The sequence below is a fragment of the Rana temporaria genome, chromosome 12, assembly GCF_905171775.1.
Source record: "Rana temporaria chromosome 12, aRanTem1.1, whole genome shotgun sequence".
NCBI lineage: Eukaryota > Metazoa > Chordata > Amphibia > Anura > Ranidae > Rana > Rana temporaria.
In genome coordinates this window covers 106691950-106718680 of record NC_053500.1, presented here as the reverse complement: position 1 = coordinate 106718680, position 26731 = coordinate 106691950, and the positions used below count along the sequence as shown (strand labels likewise).

Genomic DNA, 26731 nt, shown 5'->3' with positions numbered 1-26731 from the left:
TCAATAGGAAATGCTTGTACTTATTAAACAGATATAATAAAATGTTTTTAATGATATATTTAATAAACCAAAATGGACCAAAAAGGCAGATGTTCATTGTGAGTGGTTACCCATTATGTGCCAAGGACTTATAGTGAAAACCAAAATGGGAGGGTACAAAGTTTGAGAGACCTGCTGTGATTCAGCTTGACATCTGAAGCAATGTAACATGTCTTCTGTGTTGTATGCAGGGTTTCAGGGCGACACTGATTGGAAGACATACACTTCTCTGAATCTATGAAGGTAGGAATCATATCAGAAAATTGTATTTGACGTGTATATAAAAGGTACCTGATATAAAAAAAAATGCAATGGGAATGTTTAATCATAGTCTTTCATTAAAGATCATTCAGTGGCCGGGTAGGTTTGTTAATGTCTGTAGGTAGCTTGACATTGGCTGTACATGTAATGATAAATGTGTGATCGATTTAAAATTGTAAATGATAAATTGTTCAAATTACATAAAGATTGATTTGGTTGAATTAAGTTGGATTTTACACCAAGACTGATTTTTACTTTTCAATTGAGATGATGATTTACTGATCAAATTGCTAATTTTAGGCAATAGTTTTTTTTAAAGAGTTCACTATTTCATTCAAATTATTGTCACCTTGTGTTATGTGTATGGCCAATGCAAGCAAATGTACATGGACCTATGAGTTTTTATGCTGCTTTGTCATGAATCTCCATGCTTTTCAAAAGTGTCCCAAAAGGATCCAATACGAACAAAAAAAACTTTCCTCTGAAGCACATGAAACCATGTACAGTTAATGATATGCAAGTAAGAGAAATAAAGAACAGTATACCATATATAGTGACCAATCAGAAATCAGCTATTATTAGGCTGTGCAGTCTAGGCTGCTGTAACCTTGATTTTGGTTGGCTACTGCAAAGTTCTCTGCTATGTAACTTGAAAATATTTTAGTTTTTGTAAAGCAACCGTGCATAGTTTATATATGCCTAGTTACAAATACTGTGCTTATAGATAAAAAAAAAAAAAGATGAACTATAGGCAAAACTTTTTTTTTTTTTTTAATTTTGGATAGAGCAAAGAAGGGTTATTTTCTCAATTATTATTTTTTTTTTTTTTAACCACTTAATGCCCGCCGCACGACTATTTACGTCCGCAAAATGGCACGGACAGGCAGATGGGCGTATATATATGTCCCTGCCTTCTAGCGGGTCGGGGGTCCCGCTAGAAAATGACAATGGTCCCAAAAATGGGTCAAAATTGTCCGAAAATCGCTGATCGCCGCGATTAGTAGTAAAAAAAAAAAAATTAATAAAATGCAATAAAACTATCCCCTATTTTGTAAACGCTATAAATTTTGCGCAAACCAATCGATAAACGCTTATTGCGATTTTTTTTTACCAAAAATAGGTAGAAGAATACTTATCGGCCTAAACTGAGGAAAAAAAACATTTTTATATATGTTTTTGGGGGATATTTATTATAGCAAAAAGTAAAAAATATTGCATTTTTTTCAAAATTGTCGCTCTATTTTTGTTTATAGCGCAAAAAATAAAAACCGCAGAGGTGATCAAATACCACCAAAAGAAAGCTCTATTTGTGGGGAAAAAAGGACGCCAATTTTGTTTGGGAGCCACGTCGCACAACCGCGCAATTGTCTGTTAAAGCGACGCAGTGCCGAAATGTAAAAACGCCTTTGGCCATTTAGCAGCATATTGGTCCGGGGCTTAAGTGGTTAAATACAATTTTTTTTCCATTTAATCAAGATTCTATCACACTGTGTATCTGTCCCAACTCATTATACAGAACCCTGATCAATATCCATAAATAACATTACTTTTAAATCAAAATTTCTTACAACATATCCCTACATACATTCCATTGTCTTCCATTCCCTTTCATCCTCACAACCATTCATCTAAAAAACAAAAAACACCCCTTAACCCACCTGTTCTCTCCCTTTCCATGTACTCATTTTATACTTCATTTATCTTTCCCCTTCATATTTTCCCTTCTTTTTCATTTATAAATATTCTTTCTTTTTTTTGAGAGACAAAATTCATCCCATTTTTGCCATAATTCTGGCATTTGATTATTTATGTGTCCTTCTTCTCTTAACTGTCTTGTTATATATTGTATTTCATTCATCTCACATATCCATTCTACTATTTTTGAGCTTTTATTTTCTCTCCATTTACAAGCTATTATTGTTTCAGCTGCTGATGTCATATGATTGATGATTTTTTTTTTTTTTTGCCATCTGTGTCCTATTGTGGAGATTTACCTTCACTTCCTGCCTCATAGCCAGACAGGAAGTGAGAGAAAATCCCTGTTAATCAAGGGAATTCTTGGGCCCCATTTAGGTCACCAGAGCTAGTGTACCCATTGAAAGATTTTCCATCTATTACTTTTCTGGGCACAACCTCAAATTTGGGTAATTTATCTTACTATCACTTTAGAAAGGGTGAACCTCCTTAATGGGGGCACAGACAGCATTAAAAATGGCAGGTGTTCTAATCTCCCTCCACTCCATCCAAAACTAAAAAAAAAGTTTTGCCTTTAGTTATACTTTAAAACTGCACATACAATACCTTATAGCAGGCCTTTCAGTAACTTTACAAATCTACTCACTGAAACTGAGTAAAAACATCACATTTTGAGGAATTCAACCAATGAAGACAGCTGTTCCAGTGACAAATGTCTAAGAAGGAATTTTTTACTTTGTAGAGATATTCACTCACTTCCTGCTTTGGCTACAAGACAAGAAGTGAAGGGAAATCTCTAGGATAGAAAACAAATGCCAAAAAACAGAGATTTTAACCATTTCTTACATTAAAGTGGTTCTAAAGTTACAAGATTTCTTACCTTACATTACTAGCATTATGATAAAAAGCCTTTCAGTAATTATTCGCTCCCCCCACCTCCCTAAATACTTACTTAAAGTGGAGTTTCCATCTAAAAAAATATTTTTGCTTTATAGTTGACATGAGACCGAAAAAAATAAAAATTATTTTTACTCACCTGGAAATGCCTGTTGCTATGCGGTCCCACGTAATCTGCCCTCGGAATCACCGAGGATCCTGACGTCAGCTCCCTCGGCTCCTCCGAACGCTGATGCATTTCCCAGGATGCCGTGCGATTCCCCTAGGGCAAGAATCGTGTTACTTCGATACCGGAAGTGACGCGATTCAATGAATGCATGTTTTTTGTTTATGGGTTGCCATTACAACGGCGTTCACTTCTGCCGCCACCGCTCGTTGTGATGGCAACCCAAGTGGTTGACGGTGCGGTGCTGCTGCTATCTTGCGAATGCGTGAGAATGGGGCGGGACGGGTGGCCCGTTCAGGCTTGTCACCAGAGGAATCCCGGAAGTAATTGCTAGTGGGCTTCACAATGCCCACAAGCAAAATGACAACTGTCTGGAGACTGGAATAAAAAGTGTTCGTTCGCTAGAAGTCTGCGGGACGGGGGCGCATTTTTACCCAGTAAGTGACCCTATGTGTGCAACTATACAGACAGATGAAAGGACATACTTTTCAAAATGATAAATGTGGTTGGAACCCCGCTTTAAGTTCTTTCTCGATCCAGTGCTGTGACTGTTTGCACCAATACTGTTTTTCACCTTGGTCCCACCTGGCAGATTAATAGCAGCGAGACCTATTGGCTCCTGCTGCTGTCAATCAAATCCAGTAAGGAGGGATTGGGGGTGGAGCTGAGCTGTGCTGTGTGTGTCAGTGAACACACACAGCTCGACTCAGGATTTGGGAGCAAGCTATGGGGGCAGACACAGAAGAGGAGGAGCGTAGAGCGCCAGCGGGGGACCGCAGATAAGGAGGTTCTGGACCGCTCTGTGCAATACCAGTGCATAGAGCAGGTAAAGTATTTAAGGTTAAAAATGGAGGCTTTAGAATCAGTTTAAAATGTCTAAAAAGACGTTTGGCTTTAGATACATTTTAACATTAAAAAAAAAATTCTTATACCAGGTCAACATCAATACCCTAAAAGTCAACACAGGTGGTGATAAGTTAACATTTAAATATAATCCTATGTAAAAACATTATAGCCACAAAACACATGTTATTTGGTAAAATAAAGAAACTTGATGTTCATTAATGCAAACGATATCAATCTATTCCTATACCTATAAATTAGGGTGCCTCTGGCGATTGGACAACCGAAGTGTTATTTTTGCATCGTTTCTATGTACTGATAATTCACTGTAGTATCATTGATCACAATTTTACTGTTCCCACCACTGCTATTTTAATGCACTGTTAAGGCAAAGGGAATTGTGTGCTCCATCACTAGTGTTGTGCTTGCACACTTCCTTTTTTCCACTATTCAGCTTAAAGGAAAATGGAGGGTGGCTTGAAAGTAATTTTTTCAGGGTTGTTTGAGTTCTTGGAATCTCTGATTTCCTACTATGGTAGGAGCTTGTCCTTGAGAATGATTCCACTCGATATCACAGTCCTTACGGGAGAGGAGTTCTTTTCCCTCACACAAAACTGCACCCCTTGTGGTTTTTGGTCCTGCTAAGCCCTATCCATCTTCCTGAAAGACCATGTTCGTAATGTTCACATTGTGGAACTCTAAGGCCCCATACACACGATAGAATCCATCCGCAGATAAATCCCAGCAAATGGGTTTCTGCGGATAGATCCTATGGTGTGTACACGCCAGCGGATCTGTTTCCGCGGAGAAATCTCCTCTGGGATGGATTCCAGCAGATCGGATATTTGCTGACATGCACAACAAATCCATCTGCTGGAATCCATTCCAACGGATGGATCCGCTCGTCTGTACAGACTTACCGGATCCATCCGTCCAAAGGGATTCCCCGCACGCGTCGTAATGATTTGACGCATGCGTGGAATTCCTTATATGACAGCGTCGCGCCCGTCGCCGCGTCATAATAGCGGCGACGGCGCGACACGTCATCGCCAGAGGATTTCAGCGCGGATTTCAATGCGATGGTGTGTACACGCCATCGCATAGAAATCTTCTGAAATCCTCGAGAGGATTTATCCGCGGATACGGTCCGCTGGACCGTATCTGCGGATAAATCCTCTCGTGTGTATGGGGCCTAAGGCTCCGTACACACGACCGGATCTATCCGCTGGAACTGGTCAGACGGACCAGTTCCAGCGGACAGATCCGGTCATGTGTAGGCCCGAGCGGACAATTGTCCGGCGGATCGGACAGTTTCCAGCGGATAAAAATTTCTTAGCATGCTAAGAAATCTGTCCGCTCGAAACCTGTCCGTCGGACAAATCCGGTCGTCTGTACAGACTCACCGGACTTGTCCGACCGACCGCCATCCCTCGCATGCGTCGAAGTGATTTGACGCATGCGTGGAAGTATTTACCTTCCAGGGTCACGCACGTCGCCGCATCATCGTCGCGGTGACGTCGCGGCCACGTCGCGACACGTCACCGCGTATGTTTTCCGCTGGGATTTTGGTCTGATGGTGTGTACAACCATCAGAACAAAATCCGGCAGTGGATAAGTCCGATGGAAACGGTCCAGCGGACCGTTTTCATCGGATAATCCGGTCGTGTGTACAAGGCCTTAGGAAACCTTCCCTGAAGTGAGTTTGCCTCCTAGATTGTTGAAGTTTGTATTAAGCCAAGGTTTCTTTTTTATGCAATCTTTGTTTAGATGTGAATTGACAACTACTTGGTGCTATTACCCTGGGTCATCTTTGAGTGGCACTGTTTGACCTAAATCATCCCTAATAAGTTCACTCCATTTGGACCTTTTTTGGTGTGTAGCCATTTTTCCCTTAAACCCATTTGGGGTTTGCAGGGTTGTTTAGTGAATTCTCTTTTAGTATAGTACACCCTTCTCATGCAATCTCTCAGCCCTTTTTTATTTCTCCCTCTAAGTTAAGCTATCCATAGATGGGTAGAATTTCAAATGAAAATTCTTAGTAAAAGAATCTTCTAAGAAAGTTTTGTTTCTATTTATTAGCGGGTCAAATCAATGTTCGTTTTTCAGCGCAGTGATGAGAAAATTGAAAGGCGTGGATGGATTTTTTTTTTCTTGAATTAACAAATTTCAGTGGTTTTCATTCAATAAAGTCCATTCATTCCAAAATCAAATGTTAAGAGCAAACAAAACCTTCCAAACAGCATTCTAAAGTTTTGAGAATTTCAATATGAATTTTCCTAAGCATTCGGTTCAAATCTCCATCAATCTATGGCCAGCTTTAGTGAGTCTGGAATCTGGCCAAAGAACCAAGTTGGTTTGCTCAGACCAAAAAGACTCTGAGCAAGGAGGGGATGGTCCCCTTCCCCTTTTCTTGGAGCACTTCCCTAAGGCCCCTTTCACACGAACGGACCGTCTATCCATTTTTCTTCCATTCGTCAACGGATGACAATGCATTCCTATGGGCAAACGGATGACCATCGGTTACCATCCGTTAACCTCCACTTCCGATTTTATCCGTTTTTTTAATGTACAAGGCTACGTCCAGATCCATGAAAACGGATAGATCAGTTAAGATCCCTTTTGAAGAAATTATTATTTTTTGTTTATTTGTGAACTCAACCTATGGCCCAGGCAGTAGTTGGACAATAGGAATCCCTAGTACATCATCCCCAAGGAGAAACATGGCCAGAGATGTCTCCCATGAGGACCTAATAAACCTGGTCCACGAAAGGCGTTCATACAACTCAATGCACAATACCCAGAGGCCTTATTATGCTTCCTCTCCTGCTCATTCCTCACAGGGAACATATTCTCCGAGTGCAAACACTAGCTCAAATTCTTCCGATGTTTCTCAAGCTAATAGCCAAACCAGCTCTGGTTCTTCTTCCCAAACTTCTACTTCATTTTCCCCATCCCCCTCCTCTCTTTATCAGGATTTGTATCCTCTTTTTTATGTTAAACTAAGAATTTTGTGAAAGTTCGCGTATGTTATGCTTTTTTTTGCATATGTTATGCTTTGTTCAAACTTTGACAAAGTTTTGACAAATAAAATAAAAAAAGTTAAGTAAAAAAATTTCAAACGGGTTATGCAGAATAATAAAAAACAGTTTGAACATATCATGTGATTTTCTTGTCTTTTTATGCTATCAAGACACAATGAAATTACCAAAAATAGCAAACATAACAAGTTATTTTCATATGGCATCAAAGCCACAGAAATTGCTATAAACGGATCAAAATGGATGCAAAAACGGATGTTAACAGGTACATTAACGGATGTAAACGGCTGTAAACGTAACGGAAGACGGATGAAAACGGAGATTAACGAAACAGATGACGAGTGAAGATGGATGAAAAAACGGATAGGAATTGATACGTTTTTAACGTGGCAAAACTGATGGTGCCCACGTGAAGGAGGCCTAAAGGATGTATCCTTTGTCAGGTCCTCTTAAATAGACAGTTCCTGAGTTGTTTAGGGAACTGTTGTTTGGTCTATTGGTCTGATCTCTTCTAAACAACATCTGGAGGCTGTAAGATCTTCACCTCTAGAAAGTTTTGAAATTTTGCCTTGCTACAGACAGGGCAACCCATTCCACATATGCATTTTTAGCACTTTTTGCATTTTGCATATTTGCACTACAGTCCATTTAACATGGTTTCCTAGGGAACACGTTCTGTAGTGCAAATCTTCAAATGCACTAATAATGCATGTAAATTAGGCCTTATAGACAGTGTTGAATGAGTAATTTGTGACTACGCTGTCTTTCTGAATTCAAGATATTTTCTTTAAGATTACCAATTCTGACCATCCCCATTTTGCACAGGGGGGAGTTCTGCACCCTTGCTAACAAGTATTCTATGCTGTAAGGTTCTGTACTTTATTGAAAGATTAGCAGGCTAGACATCACTTGGCATTTCCCAGCCCCTCAGTTGGATTCCTTTTTGAATTTCCTGTCCTGTTTAAGAGTTTCTATAATTCCTGTATGCCTCAATGGATGATAAAGAAAAAAATCTTTTGTTGAAGTCCATTGAAGGACACAGGTCCTGCCCCTCTGTGATACTGACCTTATGTACTGATCACAAAACGTAGAAGTGACAGTTAGGCCCCGTACACACGGTCGGACAAAACCAATGAGAATGGACGAGGTTCAGTTTCATCGGTCCAAACCGACCGTGTGTATAGCCCATCGGTCTGTTTTCCTTCGGTCCAAAATTGTAAAACATGCTTTAAAATCGAACCGATCGGTCCAAACCGATGGTTAGTACAGAAAACATTGGTTCAAAACCCGTGCATGCTCAGAATCAAGTCGACGCATGCTTGGAAGCATTGAACTTTGTTTTATTCAGCACGTTGTGTGTTTGACGTCACCGCGTTCTGTCCCGATCGGTTTTTGGAACGATAGTGTGTCAACACACATCAGACCATCAGGCCACTTCAGCGGTGAACCGATGAAAACGGTCCGTCGGACCTTTCTCGTCAGTTTGGAACGACCGTGTGTACAAGGCCTTAGAGGTGGGGTTTCACGGGGGCTGGCTTATTGCTTTTTTGTTTTCCAGTATCCCACCTTCGGAATGTGGAAGTGTAACCCAACTGTTTAAGATTTTTTTTGTGTCCCTCAATTGACCTCAAAAAATTTTTTTTATGGTAAGTACAAAAATATTATTTTATTCATTTGACATCATTTTTACACAAAGCAGATCAAGACGTAACTATGCATATTTTTGGGGCAGATCCACAAAGAGAGTACGCCGGTGTATCTACTGATACACCGGCGTACTTTCAAATTTCCCGTGTCATATCTTTGTTTTGAATCCTCAAAACAAGATACGACGGCATATAGTTAGACCTGCTATGTTAAGTATGGCCGTCGTTCCCGCGTTTAATTTGAATTTTTTTTTTCGTTTGCGCAAGTCATCCGTGAATTGCGGGATGGACGTAATTTACGTCCAAGTCAAAACATTGACGTCCTTGCGACGTCATTTCACGCAATGCACGGCGGGAAATTTAGGGACGACGCATGCGCAGTTCGTTCGGCGCGGGGACGCGCTTTATTTAAATGAAACACGCCCCCTACGCGCCCAACTTGAATTCCGCGCCGTTACGCCGCTTGAGATACACTATGCCGCCGTAACTTACGGCGCAAAATCTTTATGGATTCGAGCCAAAGCCAGGTAAGGTACGGCGGCGTAGCGTATCTCAGATACGATGCGCCGGGGCAGATCTTTGTGGATCTGCCCCTTTTGTGTGTTAGCCTTGACATCCACTTTACGTAACGATTGCAGGATGTATGTATGTCTGATTGTAGGAATTGACAAAAAATTCTTACAGTATGTGTAGGGTGCTTGTGTCTGGGCTAGCCTTATAATTTTATTGGAAAACATTACCTGTGCAGTATGATGACATTGAGTGAAATGTTCACAATCAAAACTGTAAAGACTAGGCTAGTATTTTAATCTCAAAAGCTCAGTAGGGTATCCCTAAACTAACACAGATCTGAGAGACTGCACAGTGAAATGCCATAAAAACATGAGATCAAATGTACAGTATCAAAGTAAAATAATGGCCCGGATTCAGAAAGGACTTACGACGGCGTATCTCCAGATACGCCGTCGTAAGTCCAAATGAGCGCCGTCGTATCTATGCGCTGATTCATATAGGCAGTTACGCCTAAATTTGGCCAAGATACGACTGACGTAAGTCTCTTACGCCGTCGTATCTTGGGTGCATATTTACGCTGGCCGCTAGGGGCGCTTCCGTAGATTTACGCGTTGAATATGCAAATGACCTAGATACGCCGATTCAGAAACGTACTTGCGCCCATCGGATTTAGTTACGCCGTTTACGTAAGGCATCGGTCCGGCGTAACTTTACCCCTCATAAAGCAGGGGTAAGTCATGTTAAGGTATGGACGTCGGAACAGCATCGTATTTTACATTGTTTGCGTAAGTCGTACGTGAATGGGGCTGGGCGTATGTTACGTTCACGTCGACAAAGCATTAAGCCGACGTATCTTAGGGAGTATTTGCGACGTGATTCTGAGCATGCGCGCACATGCGCCGTTCGATCGGCCATGCATTTACATGGGGTCACGCTTCATTACAATACAACATGCTTGCTACTTTGAATTACGCGGGCTTACGCCAGCCCATTTACGATACGCCAACGTAACTTTGGGAGCAAGTGCTTTCTGAATACAGTACTTGCCTCTCAATGTTACGTTGGCGTAGCGCATAGGAGATGCGTTACGCCCGCTCAAAGATACTCCAATGTATCTGAATCGCGGCCAATGTGTCTGCATCTACCCATAGCAATCAATCAGATTCCAGAAACTGAAACACTGCCCCTGAAAAATCTCTGTAATTTCATTGGTGGCTGAACGAATTAAGACATTTTCCTTTCAGAATATTTAGATACATTTACACACTTTATTGAAACAGAGGTTGAAAAATATGTAAACCCAACTGCTAAAATAAGCATATATTGATTGGTTTACGCAAAAGTTATAGCATATACAAAATAGGGGATAGCTGTATGGCAATTTTATTAATAATTTTTTTTTTACTAGTAATGGCAGCAATCTGCGACTTTTATCATGACTGCAAAATTATGGCAGACACGTTTGATGCTATTTTGGGACCATTGCCATTTATACAGCGATCAGGGCTATAAAAATGCACTGATTACTGTGTATATGACACTGGCAGGGAAGGGGTTAACCACTTGCCGACTGCCGCGCGAACTTATACGTGGTCAGAATGGCACAGACAGGCAAATGGGCATACATGTACGTCTCTTTAAATTTGCTGCCGTGTGGTCACGCACGTGACCCTGCTGCAAACTCTGTGATCGTGCCTGCCATTACTAGTAAAAGAAAAAAATGATAATAAAAATACCATAAAACTATCCCCTATTTTGTAAACGCTATAACGTTTGCGCAAACCAATCAATAAACGGTTATTGCCATTTTTTTACCAAAAATATGTAGAAGAATGCGTATCAGCATAAACTAAGGAAAACAAATTATTTTTTTATATATTGTAGCACTACCCCTGAAGGAGCTGCTGGTTAGTTTTGAGTGGCATGTTATCTCTATTCCTTCGCTGTCTAGGGTATACGATGAGAGCTGAGAAGAACTGCAATGTCCACACTTCAGGTGTCTTTTTCTGTGCTTTATTACCCAACAGGGTAAAGTAATAAAAGTAGTAGTTGAAGAGGTAGAAAGAGTAGTAGGTAGTGGGTTCAGGTATATAACACAGTGGTGTGGCACAGCCTGTGCCACACCACTGTGCCAGTTAGGAGGAGAATATTATATATTGCAATTTGCTGCTTGTAAAGTTGGACAGCTGAGCTGAGCTATTGCTGGAAAAATATATGTATGTGTGTAACAGTGTATGTGGCACTGCTGCTGTTGCAGGCTGCTGCAGGTATTCTCTCTCGTCTCGGCCACTGCACGACACGCACCTGTTGGAGGTGCCGTCGCTTCGCCGGCCGGATAGGCATAGCAAGTGCAACATACAATTACACAGGCAGGCAGGCTAAGGCAACCAATCACAGAACAGAACTGCCGGGATGTTAAGCAGAGGCCCGAGCGGCAGAGCCAATCCGATGCTTGAGCCAAGGGGATGGAGGGAGGGATGGATGTGTCTGTATGTATCGCGGTCAGTGTTGTAAGTAACAGCGTTTAAATAAACGCCGTTACCTAACGCAGCCCCTTTTGAGGGTAACTAGTAATCTACCAGATTACTATTCCCCTCTCGGCAACGCCGTTTCCATTACTTGGGCGGCGTTACCGTAATTACATTTACTGCGTGCGGGGGGGGCAGAGGGGGTCATGTCAGCTGAAAAAAATTCACTGGTTGCTATGGCCGCCCCGCTTGGCGTGTAGCAACCAGTGACGTGACACGCAGAGACTGGGAGCAGAGGGAGGCGGCCGACCGAGGGAACAGTGCTGCCTGAACTGCGCTCTCCGACTCCACCCACGACCCACCTCCTCTCCTCCTCCGGCAGCAGCAGCAGCGGAGAGAGCAGCACCCGGGGGGCGAGAGGGGCGATCGGCAGCTCTGTGATGTCCGTGTGATGTCCCTCCGGCCAGCACAGTTCAGTGTCAGTGTACACAATCAAGAGGGGAGGGGCCTCTGACCCGTGCAGGCACCAAATTTAATGCACAAGTTTGTCCCTCTGTTTGCACACTCTGAGTCTCTTGCCCATACATGCTCGGGTCAGAGGCCCCTCCCCTCTCCATTGTATACACTGACACTCAGAAAGTGAGCTGTGCTGGCTGGAGGGACATCCTGCAGATATCACAAAGGAAAGAATGGCTGCTGTTTCTTGCATTTTTAGACTTATAGTGTAAGGTAAGCCCAACACTGCCCCCCCATCTGTGACACTGACCCCCCCACCTGTGACACTGGCTCCCCCCACCTGTGACACTGGCTTCCCCCACCTGATGCCCCCACCTGTGACACTGCCCCCTGCCTGTGACACTGCCCCCCGCCTGTGACACTGCCCCCCCGCCTGTGACACTGCTTCCCCGCCTGTGACACTACTCCCCCGCCTGTGACACTGGCCCCCCCACCTGTGCCCCCATCTGTGACACTGCTCCCCCACCTTTGCCCCCACCTGTGACACTACTCCCCCGCCTGTGACACTGGCCCCCTCACCTGTGCCCCCATCTGTGACACTGCTCCCCCACCTGTGCCCCCGCCTGTGACACTGCCCCCCCACCTGTACCCCTACCTGTGACACTGTCCCCCACCTGTGCCCCCTGCCTGTGACACTGCTGCCCCACTGATACCCCCCCACCACCATTACTGCCACTGATACCCCCCACCACCATTACTGCCACTGATACCCCCCACCACCATTACTGCCACTGATACCCCCCACCACCATTACTGCCACTGATTCCCCCCCACACCACCACCATCACCACTAGTGAGACTGATACACACCCCCCCACACCGTCACTAGTAACACTGATAACACCCCCACCACTAATACCCCCCCACACCACCACCACCGATCCACTGATCCCATCCAGCAACCACCATCCCTGCCACTGATCCCACCCCCCACCACTACCACTCATCCCATCCCATCTTCCCCAACCACCACCGATCCACTGATCCCATCCAACAACCACCATCCCTGCCACTGATCCCACCCCCCACCACTACCACTCATTCCATCCCATCTCCCCAACCACCATCCTCACCACTGATCCCATCCTCCCACTGCCACTCATTTCATCCAATGCCCCCCCAACCACCACCCTTGCCACTGATCCTATTCCCCCACCACCTCTGGCACTCATCCCATTCAATCCCCTCAACCACCACCCTTGCCACTCATCTCATCCCCCCCACCACTGCTGCCACTCATCCCATCTCTCCCTCACCGCTGCCACTGATCCTATCCCCACCCAACCACCACTGCTGCAAATCACGAGTAATGTTTGTTTATTTTTTACCTAATTTCTATCACCCGCCCGCCCGCAGGCCACAGTGCATTTCAGACTGCAGCCTGGGTATGCGCGACATCCGACCTCCTCCAGGCTCCTCCTCCTCCCGTCCAAACAGCCTGACTGCCTGCCTTTTCCGGACAAGTAATTTGTAACTGTAACTAATTACTTTTTTAAAGAAAGATGAGCAACACTGATGGCAGTGAATATGTCAGAACAGACTGAGAGCAGCCCCAACCCCCAGGTCAGCAGCAGACTTAGAAAAAAAAGTCCACGGCTGCCGCTGAGGTGGCCGCAGCGGCCATTGCAACACAGGGGCAAATCAAGTGTCTTCTCTTACGATTGCCCCCCCCCCCCCTGCCCTATGGAGCGGACACCCATGCCTGTATTGTCTCCCTGTCTCACAATGGAGACTGCAAACTGCTATGCCAATGCACAAGGTGGACTACGGTGTAAAAATCAGGAAACCTTTCCATGCAGCTTTCTCAAGAGCCAATGCATGGAGACAGGAAGTGGCTTTAAGAAGGCTTCTGCAGATTAGCAATGCCGATATATACAATAAAGGATGAAACAAGGTGAAAACAGTATGTAGCGCCCTGCTCCTGTTGAACAGGCGCTGATTTAAATTTAGTGGGGGTCTGAGCTGTTATTTGGCTCAGACCAAAGTGATTAAGGGCAATTTAGCCTCTGTTCCAGCCATGGCTGTGCTGAGAGTATCCACCATTGCCAGCTTGGGGGTGTCATTGCCACCCAGGCCAAGGGTGGCAGCAGCAAAGTCAAGGTGTATTGAGTGTCCCCCACGGCAGCGAATCAGTGGGAGTGGTCGCCCGCTGTGCATGCTGGGGAGGGGTACTTAAGGGATAGACGCCATTGGTGCGGGGTCCCTCCGTCCGTACGTACGCGCCTTGTGGCCCACCTGGCCTGAGGTACGTGAACTGGATCCTGGTTGCGGGACCACGTTGGCCCGGGGCTGCGGCTTCGTCTGGTAGGCCCAGTTGTCTGGCTGGGGCCTGCACTGTAGGGGTGATCCTGTGCTGTCCGTCCTGCGGGAGGAAGACACTTGACGAAGGAAGCCAGGGGAGGACCTATCCTGGAGAGGGCCATGCAAGGGGCTGGTACCTTGGGAGAAGGCCTGGAAACTTCATCGAAGGATGCACCGTACACCGAGAGGCTTGACAGTGTTGCCTGTCGGATCTAAAAGTTCTAAAGAAACTAAGCTAAAGAGATCTGGGTGCTGAATCCTGTGGCAGAGGGTTCTGGACCAAAGTGTCTCATCAATAAAGGAAGGTCTGTTGCAGACCGTTCCTTACTTCGTGCGCAATCCCGGCTGCTAGGCCAGTGAGAGGAACCTATCCAGGTGAGCAAAACCCACTCTGGCTAGAGTGGCGATGAAAACTGTTGCTGGAAACAGGAGTGTTTCTCAACCTTTGATTATGCACCTGAACCTACCTACCCTTCCACCCTGCAAAATAAATCCAAGAAAAAGAAGAGCATTGTGTGGACATTGAAATTCTTCAGACTCTCCTTTTACCCTAGACGGCAAGAACATAGAGGTAACATGCCACCCAAAATATAACCAGCAGCTCTTGCGGGGGTATTGCTACAAGTATATTTTTTATTTTATAAAAATTGCAATTGTTTAGTATACACAGTGCTGCAGCTAAGTAAGCGCCATTCACTTGGGATTTACAAGACAGATCTTGTATGTGCCAGGACTGTTCTTCATGCAGTTTAGCAGCATGCTACAACAGGCAGTACAACAGAAAGGCCTGTGTGTGAGCAATTACTAATTTCCACAGGAAAATCGCTAACAGATGAAAATATTGGGCAGCTCAAGTTGCGGCCTGCAAAGCATTGTGTCATAGAAGGGTGAAGCCTTCCTCTGTCATTACAGGACGGCTATTGAGAGATGCAGGGTGAGATTACAGTGATTCTGTGGATGTTCTCAGACTGCTTCCAGCATGTTGTTACTGCAATTCCTGGAAAATGTGCCATATTTCAGTTACTGAACTGTAACTTTTATTGATAGAAATTCTGTGCGCTGGAGCCATTGTCAGCCGTGTACATCAGGTGTATGACAGGACGGGGACGAAAGGCCCCCCTCCTCCCCCTCTGCACAACAAAGCCTTGTAGGGGGGAGGTGTGGAGATGGGGAAAGGAACTCTGCAGTCCAGTCACGCTGAGGCTGAGCTCCAGAGCCCATTGCCTGTGGAGGCAGAGCATGCTGGGAGATGGGGAGCAGCAGGGAGCTGTGTGCTACAGCAGATTACAAATACACAGCATAAATCTTCACTGCAAAGAGGAAGGGGGTGGCTGTATGTCCAGAGATTTACATCAGATGTGCACACATGGCCATATGTGTGGGGGATGAATATCCTGTATATGGTCAACCGCACTATATTCAATATACAAATCCACATATGAACTGAGAACACACATTTTTGGTGTCCTACAAGTAATGACAACAGTTTTCTTTCATACATATGTAGTCATATATGCATAAATAGACACAGGGCTTCATCACTGTACAGCTGTTCTACCACATAACTTAATGGATAAGTCCCATTAATCAACAAAATGTCTGTCTGTATATGCATAGGAATGGCAAAAAACAAACAAAAACAAAGCTGCTTAGACCCAGTTCATATTTATACATTTTTATTGTGCTCAAGCAGCATCCTATTTTGTTAAATTCCCCCTAAAAAAATAATGTTCTGCTATGTGAGTGTGCCTAGGCACCAGTGTTGCCAACCTACCAGATTGAAATTTACTGACAGGACACCCAAAATTTACTGGCACAGCCAAGTTTTTACTGGCATTTCCAAAAGTACAGATGATGAAGATGACACCTCACCGACACGACATGTCCCCTCCTGAGTCACAGTGACAGTCTCTCTCCAAACCAGGTGGTCCCTTCACTCCAAACAGCATTGACAGTCCTGGCTTGCCTTGTTCCCATCCCTCAGACCCGCATGCGAGGCTCCGGTCGCTTCACTTGGCTCCCTTGCAATATGGCATCACACGAAACTCTCAGGCCTCGTACACACGACCGGACATGTCCGCTGAAACTGGTCCGCGGACCAGTTTCAGGGGACAGATCCGATCGTGTGTACAGGCTAGCGGACAGATTTCCAGCGGACAAATGTTTCTTAGCATGCTAAGAAACATGTCCGCTGGAAAGCTGTCCAGCGGACATGTCCGCTGGTTAGTACGTCTAACCAGCGGACCGAAATCCTGCGCATGCGTTGAATTGATTCGACGCATGCGTGGAAGCATAGAACTCGCGCGAGAGAGAACGTCGGTGTCGTCTACATCACCGCGTTCTCTGTCCGCGGGGATTTCGGTTTGATGGTGTGTACAGCCATCAGACCGAAATCTCCGAGCGTACATGTCCGATGAAAACGGTCCGTAGTGAAAACCGGTCGTGTGTATGAGGCATTACTGGTATTTACTGGCAGGAGAAAAGTGCTAATTTTTTACTGACTGTCAGTAAAAATACTGACGGTTGGCAACGGCACTCCTGTGCATACAGTTCCATAGCTGTATGTTTCCAATGTTAGATTAAAGTGGATGTGGATGTAAACCCTAAATTTTTTTTTTAGGTCACAATGTAGAGTATAAGATTTCCTATCATCTTGCCACACAGAGTAAATCCAGCTCTGAGCAATCCTCTTGTATTGTTCAGTTAAATTTACAGACTTCCAGATAAAACCCTGTCTAAATACAAAGTCCATTCCTCTCTCCTTGCTTTGAGTGACAGGTTATTTACATATCTAGCTTGGACATGTTTATCATATGTTATGTTTATCATAATATGAGGTGATCCACAGTATAAAAAGTGAGAAATCCACCCCTCTCCCACATAACACATCCTGGTAATATACAATGACCTGTGGATCACCTCATATTATGATAAACATAACATATGATAAACATGTCCAAGCTAGATATGTAAATAACCTGTCACCCCAGGCCAATTTTCAGCTTTCAGTGCTGTCGCACTTTGAATGACAATTGTGCGGTCATGCATACTGTACCCATAGGAACAATAGTATGTCGTCCGCGAAGAGGGCACATTTGTGGGTCTGTTCCCTACACTTGACTCCCAATATATCAGGGTTCTGGCGTATAGCAATCGCCAGGGTCTCAATTGCTATGGCGAAGATAAGAGGCGATAATGGGCACCCCTGTCTAGTGCCCCGTTTAATTTCAATAGGTTTGGAGTAATGTCCTCTGATCTTAACGAGTACTCTAGGGTTTGAGTAAAGGGCCGCATAAGTCCTAAGAAACGGGTCCCAAAGCCCCAACGCTCCAGTATAGAAAAGATGTAGGGCCAATAAACAGAGTCAAAGGCCCTCTGCAGGTCCAGTGACAATAAGAATCCTTTTTGAGTAGCCCCTCCCGTTCAATTAGTTTGTAATATCGATACCAGGTCTACAGCAAAAAATGTAATTACACTCCCTGTTAAACAGGGGCAGAAAAATTAGGCTTTAGGCACTGGTGCTGGTGCCACAACACTGAAACCCCTCACAGATACTCTAGTTGAGCACAAAACTGAGCCCTGCTGCAAAATCTTACAGAATTTTTTTTAATTATACACCCCTGTTTAAACAGGGGCAGAAAAAGTTGGCTTTAGGCACTGGTGCTGGTGCCACAACACTGAAACCCCTCACAGATACTCTAGTTGAGCGCAGGAACGAGCCCTGCTGCGAAATATTACAGCAAAAATTGTAATTACATGCCCCTGTTAAACAGGGGCAGAAAAATTGGGTCTTAGCCACTGGTGGTGGTGCCCAGAACCAAAAATGTTCTTAGAAGCTATCAACATGAACATTGAGGAGGAATAGGATAGTCACTCAGCATAGCAGGATAGTCACTCAGCCTCAGCATAGACTTTCTTCAAGGGATCTTGTTAAAAAAATTATCGGTTACATCAGCATCAGGTGCTTGGTATCTGGTGATCCAAGACTGATCCATTTTTATGAAGGTGAGCCGATCATCCGAGTCTGTGGACAGGCGCACTCTGTGATCGGTTACAAATCCTCCAGCAGCACTTAAATGTGCGTTCTGAAAGAACGCTGGATGCAGGACAGGCCAGTAGCTCAATTGCATACTGTGCAAGCTCTGCCCAGTGATCCATCCTTAAGACCCAGTAACCCAGTGGATTTTTGGTTGGAAAGCAATTAAAGTAAATTCTGCACTATGGTAAGGTAAGTGGGCTGCTGCCCCCCTGGCAAACCTGCCTAAGGAGGAGTGTAGAAATCAAGTTAATAGGGTAAAGGGGTGGTGGCGCTGCCTATGGGGGGGAGCACTTAAATTTTAGTGATTGGATAATTAATTCCCTATGGCAAGTGAGTGGTAAGTAACGTGCTTTGTGTGTAATATCAAATGTTGGATACCTCTGGTGGGTAGGCTCATATGCAAAAAGAGCCCCCTTAGTATTCTCAGGAAGTAATCCTAGTTAATGAACCTCAGAATCCTGGTATGTGGATTCTAAAACTGTTCCACCCGGAAGTGTACTGTTGGTGGTAATGTGATACCTCGTGAGTGTATACCTGTATGTTGGTATTAACCCTGTGATGTCCTATAAGGCCCAATGCCTACTGTGGTGCTCAAATTGATATATTCCAGTGATAATTAAGCATAAATGAAAGAAAAAGTATTACAAAGTGCAAATTAATTCAAGTGGGCATCACAAACAATCAAAATATATAAACAAAATAACTGTTGGTAATTGATGGTGAGTTCAAACCGCTATGACCTGGTAGGAATTAATAAAATAGACAACCAGTCTAGATAGTTCTATATAAAGTCCCACATATGCTTAATTATCACTGGAATAGATCAATTTGAGCACCACAGTAGGCATTGGGCCTTATAGGACATCACAGGGTTAATACCAACATACAGGTAAACACTCACGAGGTATCACATTACCACCAACAGTACACTTCTGGGTGGAACAGTTTTAGAATCCACATACCAGGATTCTGAGGTTCATTAACTAGGATTACCTCCTGAGAATACTAAGGGGGCTCTTTTTGCATATGAGCCTACCCACCAGAGGCATTTAACATTTGATATTGCACACAAAGCACGTTACTTACCACTCACTTGCCATAGGGAATAAATTATCCAATCACTGGAATTTAAGTGCTCACCCCATAGGCAGCGCCACCACCCCTTTACCCTATTAACTTGATTTCAGTTGGAAAGGTCTCCAAGTCTGATCTTGCCCCTAGGTATTCCTGCACCATGTAAATCAGATGCTGGCGATGGTTGCTGGAATCGATCAGACCTTGGGGCTGCGGACTAAAAAATTGTCTGAACGCATCGGTCAGACAACCACCTTCTCCACCGCTCCTTCTGTGACTGACCGAAGCCTCAGCAACATGTTGTCTAGGAGGACCAGGAAATTGTAACCTCCTAGGCTCTCGAAACGCATTGCACATACCTTTCTGCAAAGCCTCCCGAAGATGTTTCATTCTCTCCTCTCTCTGTGAAGGCTGGATAAGTTCCATAACCTTACCCTTATAATGGATCAAGAAGGGTTGCCAGCCAGTAATGATCCTTCTCCTTGATACCACGAATCCGAGGGTCCTTTCGAAGGCTTTGCAGGATCAGGGAGGCCATGCAGCGTAAGTTTGCTGAGGCATTCGGTCCAGAGTCCTCTGGGTCACTAAGGATGACATGATCCGCAGCCACCCCCTCCCAGCCACTTACAAGTCCATGGGTTTCTGAGGACTAAAAACTATCTCTTGAAGACTGCTTCTGATGCTGAGTGCTAGGCTCCACCTCATGGCCTCCTCAGATGGTGACAGGATAGCGCATGCATCCTTGATCATGAGCCACTGGCGTGGCAAAAAAAAGCCAAGCTCCCCTGACCCTGTCCTAAAGCCATACTCGCACAGGTACTCATTGATGGCCCTCTGCTGCAAGTACAGCCGCCGCAGCATTGCCAACGTTGAGTTCCACCTAGTGGGCATGTCACAGATGAGGCGGTTCTTGGGCAGGTTGCATTCCTTTTGGAGGTCAGCCAGCTGAGCACTGGCATTATATGACCGGCAGAAATGCCCACAGACTTTCCTGGCCTGCCTCAGGAGATCCTGTAAGCCCGGATACCTGCACAAGAACCGCTGCATCACCAAATTAAGGATGTGAGCCAAACATGGCACATGGGTCAAGTGTCCCTGTCGGAGGGCTGATAGGAGGTTGGTGCCATTGTCGCAAACAACCATCCCTGGCTGAAGCTGGCGTCCCCTCAACTAGGGGTGCTGAATTTAACTTGCTGCATCGATGCATCGCGATTCGGGTGTCCCCAATGCGGCATCGATGCATGCGACCCGAAAAATCGATGTCCGTAACGTCATCCGACATCCCCGCCCCTACTGGGAGAGTGCTCTGAGCGTGTCTGTCAAAAGAACTTTTTTGTAATAAATGCCGTGTTATAATCCATTAACTGGCCACCGCTGTATGTGCTTTTTCAAATGTATGCAACTCCATACCTAATTTCTCAGTGTGTATATAGCTGTATATGCCGCTCATGTGACTGCCTGGTCCGGCCCACCTCTCTCTTCTCAAGTCTCATGTCTCTCGTCTCTCGCTCTGCTGATGTCAGTAGGAGTTCTCAGCCCCACCCTCCTCTCTTCTGATCTGATACCTACAGTCGGTGGGCGGGTCTGAGAACTCCCACTGACGTCAGAAGAGCGAGAGACGAGTGACATGAGACTTGAGAGGAGAGAGGTGGGCCGGACTAGGCAGTCACATGAGCGGCATATACAGTTATATACACACTGAGAAATGAGGTATGGAGTTGCATATATTTTAAAAGGCACATACAGCGGTGGCCACTTAATGGATTATACCTGCATTTATTACCACACAGGTATTTTAACAGCAGTATGTGGACTGTATATATATATTTATGGGCTGCAGATCATTGAGTCGCCTGCCTGCCTCAAAGTGTCTTTGAACACGTACACTAGGAATGGCCTACAGTCAGGTATAGGCTTGGCTAGACTAGAATGCAATGGATAAGGGAGCTGAGGTGGCTCAACGTGATTGGCACTGCGCTGACAAGCCATTCACCTCTGCAGCCAGGGGTTCGGTTCCCGGTCTCGGCTACATGTGAATTGAGTTTGGTGGTCTCAGCCCGGCTCCCGGTGGGTGTGCTATGCGAGGTAAGCCTACGCTTAGTACGCCCACCCCCCTCCCACAAAAAACCACCACACCTACACACGCACTCGAAATTGGGTTAACACACATGCACTTTGACCACGCGGTCTCTAAAAAAGAGAGGCGAAGGACTAACGGGGCTGGTTGAGTGGGCTAGATCCTCTCACTCCCTTATAGGGAGTCCCTCTGCCCCGTTGGGCTTCAAAGTGGAGCAGGTAGGGCGGGCTGTGTGGGAGGACCCCCTCACACACCCGCCATTGCCACCTGGGGCATGGAGAAAGGTGGCAGATTGCCCCTGGGGGAGGCCTGCCTACTCCCAACTCCTGCAGTCCGGCTCCTCTCTCGAGCACACGCACAAAATACACTTTAGAAAAAAAAAAAAAAAAGAAAAAAAGAATGCAATGGATAAATATGTAGGAGACTATATATATATTTATATACAGCGCTGTATCCTGGCCTAGGCCAACAAGGCCCAGGCCTAGGGCAGCACTTTGCAGGGGGGCAGCACGGAAAGAGTCCACGCCAGCTACACTATTAGTGTAGCGCCAGTCTTATGGGGCAGACTGGGCCGATAGGCAAATTAGTCTAGCGCCCCCATAAAGCTGCCGCACTGCTTCCGGTATGCGTGCGGCCGACATTCCGCAACTAGGGGCACTGCTTCTAATTTTGACTGTCCTATAATCCTGGACCACAAACCTTCCTCACTGTGCTATATGTTTTCTGCTGCACCATTGGCATAGTTATATCTTCTTAGTCCTCTCCATAAAACTTCCAGAAATTTGTGCTTGAAGTAGAACTAAAATCAACACTTTTTTTTTGGATAGAGTAAGGGAGGGTTATAGCCCCGATCAGTTTATTTTTTACCCCCCCTCTGTGACATTGCAGAGATTTCCCTTCACTGCCTGCCCCATAGCCAAACAGGAAGTGAGAGGAAATTATGCAAATTAAGGGAATCCTTTGCCCCCCCCACAGGCCCTCAGAACTAGTCTGAATGTAATGTTAAAAAAAATGTTTTACCCAGAGTTCAACTTTAACCACTTCCATACTGGGCACTTAAACACCCTCCTGACCAGACCAATGTTCAGCTTTCGGTGCTCTTACACTTTGAATGACAATTACTCAGTCATGCAACATTGTACCCAAATAATTTTTTTGTCCTTTTTTTCCCACAAATAGAGCTTTCTTTTGGTATTTGATCACCTCTGCGTTTTTTATTTTTTGCGCTATTAATGAAAAAAGACCGAAAATTTGGAAAAAAAATGTTTTTTTCTTAGTTTCTGTGATAAAATTTTGCAAATTATTAATTTTTCTTCATAAATTTTGGCCACAATTTATACTGCTACACGTCTTTGATAAAAATAACCCAAAGTTTTGGGAAATTATTTGGTCTGTGTGAAAGTTTTAGTCTACAATCTATAGTGCAAATCATAAAAAATTATCACATCTGATCACACCTGATGTACTAAAGGCCTATCTCATTTCTTGAGACCCTAACAAGCCAGGAATGCCCACAGATGGCACTGATGAGGTGGCAGATGGCACTGATGAGGTGGCACTGAGATGGGTACTGATGAGATGGGTACTGATGTGCACCGATGAGGCCTGTGTACTGGTGGACACAGGTGGGCACTGATGAGGCGGCACAGATGGCACTAATGAGGCGGCACAGATGGCACTAATGAGGCGGCACAGATGGCATTAATGAGGTGGCACAGATGGCACTGAGATGGGTACTGATGAGATGGGTACTGATGTGCACTGATTGACTGTGGCACAGGTGGGCACTGATGAGGTGGCACAGGTGGGCAATGATGAGGTGGCACAGGTGGGCACTGATTGCAGATGTGCACTGAGGTGGCAGATGGGCACTGGGCACAGGTGGTACTGGTGGCACAGGTGGGCACGGTGGCACAGGTGGGCACGGTGGCACTGGTGGGCACGGTGGCACTGGTGGGCACGGTGGTACTGGTAGGCACAGGTGGGCACGGTGGTACTGGTGAGCACACGGTGGTACTGGTGGGCACACGGTGGTACTGGGGGGCACACGGTGGTATTGGGGAGCACACAGTGGTACTGGGGGGCACTGTGGCAGGCACTGTGGTGGGCACTGTGGGGGCACTGTAGTACTGGGGGGTACTGTGTGGGGCACTGTAGGGGGCACTTTGTGGGGCACTGTAGTACTGTAGGGGGCACAGGTGGTGGCACTGGTTAGTCATTTTTTTTTTTTTTAGCGCTGGTTACTTTGATTCCTCTCCCCTCCTCACACGCGGTGTCTGTGTGAGGAGGGGAGAGCCGGCAATGAGAGATGATCTCATATGTTTACAGATCGCGCTGTAAATAGCCGCTGCGATTGGCTATTTACCGCGATCTGTGTTTGGCTGTGTCCAAGGGACACGGCCAGCACAGCAGTTCCCCGCTGCGCGCTCGGGAGCGTGCGCGGGGAACGAGCAAAGGGGCAGCCGTAAAAAGACGGCCTGTTAGGGATTGAGAGCCGTGCTGCGACCGTACAAAGTCGTACGGCCGTCAGCTAGTGGTTAAACCCCAACTGAATATTTTGTTTAAAAAAAATGAAATAGATTCTAGGTGCCTCAAAACAACTGGTGAGTAAAGTGCTCCAGTTCATTTACTTTGGAAAAAAAGCCAAAGGCCCGGATTCACATACATTGGCGCATATTTATGCACGCGTAGCGTATCTAATATACGCTACGCCAACGTAGAGTAGAGAGGCAAGCACCGAATTCACAAAGCACTTGCCTCCCAAACTGCGCTGGTTTCCCTCGGCGTAAGCCGTCGTAGGTGGAAGTGGGCGTGAGCCATGCTAATGAGGCGTGACCCCATGCAAATGATGGGCCGAGTGCCATACAAGTACTTAAAACGAACGGCGCATGTGCCGTCCCGTGGACGTATCCCAGTGCGCATGCTCAAAATCACGTCGGAACTACTCCCTAAGATACGACGGATCACTGCCTACGACGTGAACGTAACCTACGCCCAGCCCTATTCACGTACTACGTAAATGACGTGAAATACGACGGCTGTGTTCCCTGGTCCATACCTTAGCGTGAGTTGCGCCTCATATATGGGGAATAACTTTACGCCGGACGTACGACTTACGCAAACCGCGTATATTATGCGCCGGGCGCAAGTACGTTCGTGAATCAGCGTATCTCCCTCATTTGCATATGTGCATAGAAAATCAATGAGAGCAGGCAAATGCACCCAGCGTAAATATGCGCCCACGATACGACGGCGTAGGCAAGTTACGTCGGTCGTAGGAAGCCTAATTTTAGGCGTATCTTAGTATGTGGGTCAGTGCATAGATACAACAGCGCACATTTGTACTTACGTCGGCGTATCTTGAGATACGTCGGCGTAAGTGCTTTGTGAATCCGGGCCCATGTCTGTGTAGAAAAAACTGCTTCCTGCCAGTATACTGTAGAGAAGGACCCTTGCTCTCTGTATGTAAGCAGTGATCTATCTTCAGAGGTCTGACATGCCCAGTGCAAAGTCAGCAGGGTTATACTCTACAATCAGCCGGCGGGTACATGTGTTATTGCAGAAGACACACAGCATGACGATGAAGTCACGATCCCCATCTAATCAAATCAGGTAATGCTTTGTATTCATTGGAAAAAAATACAAGGCTTTTTTTAACCACTTAAGCCCCGGACCAATATGCTGGCTAAAGACCCAAGGTGTTTTTACAGTTCGGGACTGCGTCGCTTTAACAGACAATTGTGCGGTCGTGCGACGTGGCTCCCAAACAAAATTGGCGTCCTTTTTTCCCCACAAATAGAGCTTTCTTTTGGTGGTATTTGATCACATCTGCGGTTTTTCGTTTTTGCGCTATAAACAAAAATAGAGCGACAATTTTGAAAAAAATTCAATATTTTTTACTATTTGCTGTAATAAATATCCCCCAAAAACATATATAATTTTTTTTTCCTCAGTTTAGGCCGATACGCATTCTTCTACCTATTTTTGGTAAAAAAAATCGCAATAATCGTTTATCGGTTGGTTTGCGCAAAATTTATAGCGTTTACAAAATAGGGGATAGTTTTATTGCATTTTTATTTTTTTTAATTTTTTTACTACTAATGGCGGCGATCAGCGATTTTTTTCGTGACTGCGACATTATGGCGGACACTTCGGACAATTTTGACACATTTTTGGGACCATTGTCATTTTCACAGCAAAAAATGCATTTAAATTGCATTCTTTATTGTGAAAATGACAGTTGCAGTTTGGGAGTTAACCACAGGGGCGCTGTAGGAGTTAGGGTTCACTTTGTGAGTGTTTACAACTGTAAGGGGGTGTGGCTGTAGGTGTGACGTCATCGATCGTGTCTCCCCTATAAAGGGGATGACGCGATCGATGCGCCGCCACAGTGAAGCACGGGGAAGCACTCGAGCGGCGATCGGTCCGCGGGACCCGCGGTCCCGGAGCTTCGGACCGGGTCGCGGGAGCGCGCCGCGGGCGCGCGCCCGCGACCCACGGCTGGGTACAAGTACAGAACGTATATATACGTGCTTGTGCCCAGCCGTGCCATTCTGCCGACGTATATGTGCAGGAGGCGGTCCGGAAGTGGTTAAAGGCAGCCAAGCAACGACCTGGTTACTATACAGAAGGGCAGTTGATCTTCTGGATCCAGTAGACTCCCGCTATCACTTTATTAGCCCTGAATACTACAGTGATTTGCAGCTTCCACAGGCATTGGTCAGGCATGCATACCTCCCAACATTTTAAGATGGGAATGAGGGACACCTACTAGCAAACGTATGTAGGCATAGGACACGCCTCATGCCACACCTCCTTAAAGGTGAATTAACCAAAAATGTATCCACAAGGGCTTTCTTTTTACTACTGCTATTCCTGTATACTGGCTTTTAAAATTTAGCACTGGGAAACACTTTTTGAAAGATAAAAAGTGCATTTTATATACAACCAGGGCTTTTTTTCAGGGGGAACTTGGTGGAATCAGTTCCACCACCTCTGGCTCAGACCCTTGGGGGGGGGGGGCTTGCTCACCACAATCACATGTAAACACAGACGTCTGATTTCTGTGTTTACAAGTGACAGCTCTGCAATCTTTGTGTAACCCCTCTGAACTCTGCACTCTGTATGTAAGGCAATCCTGGTATTTAATGCCCCTTTA

General features: G+C 45.6%; 1 long non-coding RNA gene across 1 annotated transcript in view; it reads left to right on the top strand.

Annotated features, from left to right (window-relative positions):
- Positions 1-239: 239 nt before the first annotated feature.
- The window catches only part of LOC120918507, a 32572-nt gene continuing 6080 nt past the window's right edge, over positions 240-26731 (top strand). Inside the window, exon 1 of the long non-coding RNA XR_005744409.1 lies at positions 240-282. This is a non-coding gene — a long non-coding RNA (uncharacterized LOC120918507). The remainder of the gene's footprint in view (positions 283-26731) is intronic.